This window comes from Macrobrachium nipponense, chromosome 36 (assembly GCF_015104395.2).
Source record: "Macrobrachium nipponense isolate FS-2020 chromosome 36, ASM1510439v2, whole genome shotgun sequence".
Classification (NCBI taxonomy): Eukaryota; Metazoa; Arthropoda; class Malacostraca; order Decapoda; family Palaemonidae; genus Macrobrachium; species Macrobrachium nipponense.
The window spans coordinates 40,276,745-40,283,143 of record NC_087220.1 but is presented as its reverse complement, the minus strand read 5'-3'; the positions used below and the strand labels follow the sequence as shown (position 1 = coordinate 40,283,143).

General features: G+C 41.1%; 2 pseudogenes; both read right to left on the bottom strand.

Annotated features, from left to right (window-relative positions):
• Nucleotides 1-212: 212 nt before the first annotated feature.
• LOC135203575 (uncharacterized) lies at nucleotides 213-2,935 on the bottom strand (annotated as a pseudogene).
• A 111-nt stretch (nucleotides 2,936-3,046) lies between these two features.
• LOC135203415 (uncharacterized) lies at nucleotides 3,047-3,823 on the bottom strand (annotated as a pseudogene).
• Between the last annotated feature and the right edge of the window lie 2,576 nt (nucleotides 3,824-6,399).

Genomic DNA, 6,399 nt, shown 5'->3' with positions numbered 1-6,399 from the left:
AGGGCTTGACATCAACTAACCACACATACTCCCCACTCTCCAAGAGAACATCTTAAATAATCATTGACAATCAACAACAAGTAATATACAAACTCAACTAGTCATAAACGGTCATTTACACCTCTTCCTTAATAACCCACAATAACAGAAATACCTTTATACATAAACTGTCCAATTAAACCCAAACAGTAATTAACAGTTTCAAACAATAATTATACACTCCCCCCTGAATTACATTCACATATATTACAAACTCTAGCTCTTCTAACTCTTGTTGAATGTCTTGGAATCGCGTTGCACTCAGCAACAGTGCCTGAATCTTCCTCTTCCCCCTCATCTTCATGAACAGGAAGCTGTATAAGAAGCTCCTCGTCCTCAGCATCAGTAGTTTCCTCACTCAATATCAATCCTTGTGAAGAACACGAACGAAGATCTCTAACATGGCGTGGAACTCCATTGACTTCAACAGCTTGTTCTGACAAAACTCTCGTAACCTTGCCTCTTTCAAATTGCATATTGCATCGCATGTTGGATGGTTTTACCCACACCTCATCACCTGCTTTGTAGGGGCCACTCACTGCCACTTTGTTCATTGAGCATGGATCCACTCCTCGGACCCTCACAGGTAAGAATACAGCATACTGACAGGGGCAGTCGTTGAGACGCAGTCATCACGAGGCATCAAATTATACAGATATACAGCCTCTGCAATGCTGCAGCCTTTCCTTGCAGCAATGACTTTAACAGTTCGATGGCATCTCTCAGCTATACCATTTCCTGATGGAACATAAGCACATCTAAAATTAAGATGCACGCACCACTTTTTTGCAAAGTCAGCAAATAGTTTGCTGCGAAAAGCAGGGTCATTGTCAGTTAACAGTTCCTCTGGGGCTCCTCGTTCATAGAACACTGTCTCAAGTTGCCCGATGATGCTCTCACTGGTCTGAAAATGGAGCCGACGCCAGATGGCAAATCGAGATGGTCCACAATCAATGAGAGTAAGATACGGCCGTCCATCATAGTGAGTAATATCCATGCCAACTCTCTGCCACACTCTATCCACTTCCAGACTACCCTTCTGCCACTTCACTGGGGCCGGGTCTATTGACTGGCATGCCTCACAGCATTTGACAACAGCCTGTACTTGCCGCCTGGTAACTCCTGGATGGACTTTCTTCACAAAATAGAGAGTTCTTCTCACACCTGGGTGACCAGCAGCATGATGGATCTCCTTAATTCCATCACTAATGGCAGGGACAACAGAAGCACACACAAGTTTTGCATCTTGGTGACATGAACCAAGGTCCCTCAGCCAGCGCTGAGGTACACGTGTCAAACTGTCAGCTTTATTATTGGCAGAAGACACAAGTGTAATAGACAGCTGGAGGTCACACTCTTCTATCAATGACAAGACTATTCCTAGTCTTCTTCTGATGAGCATTTCACTTGCGACCTTAGTCTTCAATCTGCTTTTTCCTAAAAGTCCATCTGAAATCCATCTATGCACAGTAGATGAGTCAGTCATTAATTCCACCTTTTGTATCTTCCAAGCCAGTACAAGATTCAATCCTTTAATGACTGCATCTAGCTCAGCCATATTGATGTGGCAAGAGTCGTCTTTCCGCAGCCAGCTGGCATCTTCCACAATGGAACCATTTACTTCCACTGCAACACCAAGCGCAAGAGAACTAGCATCCACCCAGATCTTGAATTTGTCACCGGTGACATTCCACTGTCCTCTCACAGGGTCATCCTTCTTAACCTTCTCCAGAAGTTCCTGCAAACATATTTTGATGTAATCATCATTAATGACGTCGTCCCATCCTTCAGTGACTTTATTGACTCTTCTCTTGATGAATGCTACCGCCACTCACAGCCATCCACAAACAGGGTAATGGCCTAACAGTCTACCACAGTATGAGAACACTTCTCGCCGAGTCAATTGTCTTGGTGCATCGCCCAGGTCATTGTCCCTTTCCAAAAAAGACTCTCCTGCTCCCCCCAAACTCTCAGGCCCAATGCTCGAGCCCCTTCAGCAAGTCTTTGGTGTGGCTTACTTACTAGCCCAAAATTTCTAAGATGCTCCTCTACACGGCTGGCCTTAACAATATCTTCATTCACCAAGATGTCATCAATATAAGCTGATGTTCCTTTTCTTACAATTGGGTCCTGAAGGAGAACGCAGTTTAAAACAGATTTCATTACCATCAGAGCAATATTCAAGCCAAACCCCAGTCGAGTCAGGCTATACCTCTGGCCTTTGAAATATACAGTCTGGTATGGCCACAGAGACTCATGGATTCTTATTTGCAGGTAAGCTTTAGCCAAGTCTACTACAGATACATTCACTCCTTGCCTGCGCCACTCACGTAGTTTGTCTGAGCACACATCCGAGTCTGCTGTAAACGCATCAATGTACGTATTCAGTTCTCTGAAGTCCAGTACAGGCCGCACCTTCTTTTTATTTTGCTGTACAACAGCCATGAAGGGAATAAGCCCCTTAGCTGGTCCATATTTATTCTCATCATAAGGAAGCAGCCAGCCATCATTCACCCATCTTTGTAGCTCTGATTCATACAGGTCCTTTGCCTCCTGAGGTACAGAATATGCCTTTACTCCCATTCTCCAGGACGCCAGGCTCCTTGCCCTCAGACCATTTCCATGTAGCTGTCCAACATTTAATCACAGGATCATAAATTGCACTAAAATCACGCTCATCCACCCCCACCTTCACATCAGCAGCTGCAGAAAAAAGAGTGTCTTCCATTCCAAAACGTACACCACCCTGGGCATCCATGCCGAGAAGAAATTTAAAACCGAGGGGCATTAGAGTAGTTACACATACAGAAATGCTGGCAGTAGCTCCATTACTGAGTTGCAAGTGCACGATGCCCATTCCTTCACACACCCATTCTTGCCCACTCACAGTTATCATGCTAACTGCACACTTGTTCCATGCCTTACAGCATGAGACATGAGCGATGCTTTGAGAACACCCAGTGTCTACTAACACGCAACACTGAAGACCCTCTACACTCAAAACAGTACTTGGCAGCACCTTACTCAGTGGGTTTGGGGAGAGGAGGCTGGCGCTGATGCCTCCTCTCCTTGCTCGTTTCCCGGACAAGCTGACGCAATGTGCCCCATTCCACCACACCGATAGCACTTTACCCTTCTCCGAAATCGACCATTTACTCGGTTGTGAGCAAGACAGTCCCTGGCAAAGTGATTTGGTCCAAGGCATACATGACATTTCTGAACTGTTGTTTCTACTGGCACAGAACCCAAGCTTCCTGTGGCGCCAAAACATGTTTCCACTGAAACAGAAGAAAGGTCATCTTTCAGAACCGCCCGTGCCCGAGCCAAAATCTGTTCCAGATCGAGGGCTTCCATGCGAGACCCGGCTCTCAACAGCTGACGAACTCTCTCTGGTAGTCCAGCTACAAAAGCACATGCAAGAGCTTTTTCAGAAATTCCTCCAAACAGGGATCCGAGTCGACGTAGCTCAGCTAAGTAGACATCCGGTGCCTCTCCACTGTGCAACTTCCTACTGACAAACTGTTCATAGGCTACATAGGGATCAACAGCAAACGCAGCCAACAATGCTTCTTTCACCTTGTCAACCTTCTTCCTATCTGCTGTGGATAACTGTAAGTACACTGCAAAGGCACCACCTGTAAGCCGCAGAGGAATCACACTGGCTACATCATCAACTTTCCGAAGCTTGCAAACCAGCTCCAACTTCTCCAGCCACTCCATAAACAGATTGTGCGTTTCTGCCATCATACTCAGGGATCAGTTTCAAGTCGAAGTTACTCTCCATACTGCCTAGATAGCTTGTGGCAGTAAAGAAACATAGACTTGGTTTTTTTTCTTCTTTACTTAAAAAATGATATATATATATATATATATATATATATATATATATATATATATATATATATATATATATATATATAATGGATACAGACACACAACGATCCTTTGGTGGAGAGGTAATAATCTCCTACAGGGCTTGACTTCAACTAACCACACATACTCCCCACTCTCCAAGAGAACATCTTAAATAATCATTGACAATCAACAACAAGTAATATACAAACTCAACTAGTCATAAACGGTCATTTACACCTCTTCCTTAATAACCCACAACAACAGAAATACCTTTATACATAAACTGTCCAATTAAACCCAAACAGTAATTAACAGTTTCAAACAATAATTATACAGTGGGTACCATATCATATTGCAATATTCAAGTGGACTACGAACATATGTTTTATAAAGCATTATCATGTGTTCAGCTTTTCTTGTTTTGAAGTGCCGTAACAACATTCCCATTTTTGCTTTACATTTTGCCAATAGAATTGCTATTTGATCATTGCATAACATGTTCCTATTTATCATCACACCAAGGTCTTTAACTGCTTCCTTATTTGTGATTGTCTCATTATTAGGTCCCCTATATGCATATAGCTTTCCTTCTCTGTCTCCATAATTTATTGATTCAAATTTATCAGAGTTAAATACCATCCTATTTAGCTCTGCCCAATCATATACTTTGTTAAGGTCTCTTTGTAGCGCGTTCCTATCTTCATCACAAGTAATTTCTCTACTTATTCTTGTGTCATCGGCGAAACTACTCACTACCTAGTCCTTAACATTACTGTCTATGTCTGCAATCATAATAACAAACAGTATTGCAGCTAACACCGTACCTTGTGGCACACCGGATATTACCTTAGCTTCATCCGATTTCTCATTGTTTGCAATAACTATCTGTTTTCTGTTGTGTAAAAATTCTTTTAACCATCTTCCTACTTTATCCACGATATTGTATTTTCTAATTTTCTTCGCTAATATATTGTGGTCTATCTTGTCAAAAGCTTTTGCAAAGTCTAGATAAACCACATCTGTATCATTTCCGCTTTTCATATTTTTGTATATGTTCTCACGGTGGACTAACAGTTGGGTTTGTGTCTTTTTCCGGGTATGAAACCATGTTGTCCTATATTAAACAAATTATTTTTGATTAAATGTTTCATAATATTTTTCTTCATTACCCTTTCATACACTTTCATAATATGTGATGTTAGACTCACAGGCCTATAATTACTTGCCTCTAGTCTTGATCCACTTTTGAAAGTAGGGATAGTATATGCTAATTTGTGCTCATCATAAATCTTGCCTGTACCTACACTTTGTCTTGATAATATTGCAAGTGGCTTTGCGATAGAATGAAAGAAAGAACGAAAGAAAGAAAGAAAGAGAGAGAGAGAGAGAGAGAGCAGACAAAAAAAGATACGGACTGTATTAGTGCGTGCATACTTGTTGCAAACGTTCAATTGAACTAAAGAATTCATTGAAGAATCATTTGAGTAGGGGGACTTTTGGTAACAATTATAAATTGCTTGTGAAAATGATTTCTGAAAAATTAACCATCACAAACACAAGTCGCTATGAAACTGTGTGTGTGTGTGTGTGTGTGTGTGTGTGTGTTTAGTGATCTCTTCATTCTGTATATCCCATTACCTTCCGTTATTATTTCTTTCCAATTAAGGGCAGAATACTATTCTTTGGAAGCTTGAATTTCAAGTCTGGACCCTGTGGTGGTGGGCTTATTCAATATGCATGAGGTTATCTTTAGAATAATAATAATACTAATTTTGAGACTAGAAAGGCTAAAAAGGTTAAAATAGAACGGACGATAAACTAGCTCACGAAATCAGGAAACAGAAAACTTCTTAATGGTAACAGACATCCGTTGTCTACATATCCTAAGAAACAAGTGGCCAGTGTTACGCACGAGTTCTATGTCAGTGAATTATTATTACCCAATAATTCAAGTTACTCATTGGCATAATGATTGTTGACGGACGTGCGAATTGTTAGGGGCAGTTGGGACGGGCAACCAGAGGTCCTGTTCTTGCCCAGGGTCGGAAAAATAAGAAAAAGGTAGAAAGGAAAGGGGGTTCTATAAACCGTATTCATATGGAACAAGCCCACCAAAGGGGCCACTGACTTGAAATTCAAGCTTCAAAAGAATATTATGGTGTTCATTAGAAAGTAGTAATAGAAGGTAACAGATAAACAGACAGAAGAGACTAGTAATTGGAAAAGAAAAAAAAATAAATGGACAAATAATTAAATAAATAAACAGATACTCGTAAAATGTAATGAGATTATAAAATACACACTGTCAACAGTCATTTCAAGTTGGTCTATTCATACTCACAGCTGTGGCCATCACTATTTCCTTTAAAGAGAAAAAGGTCAAGTTCCTGAATACGCTATTTCGAAAGAAGAAGAAAAACACTACCTGGTCACAGTTTGTGATCCCGAAAAAACATCATCATTAACAACCGTAGCCATTTTTCTCTCTCTCTCTCTCTCTCTCTC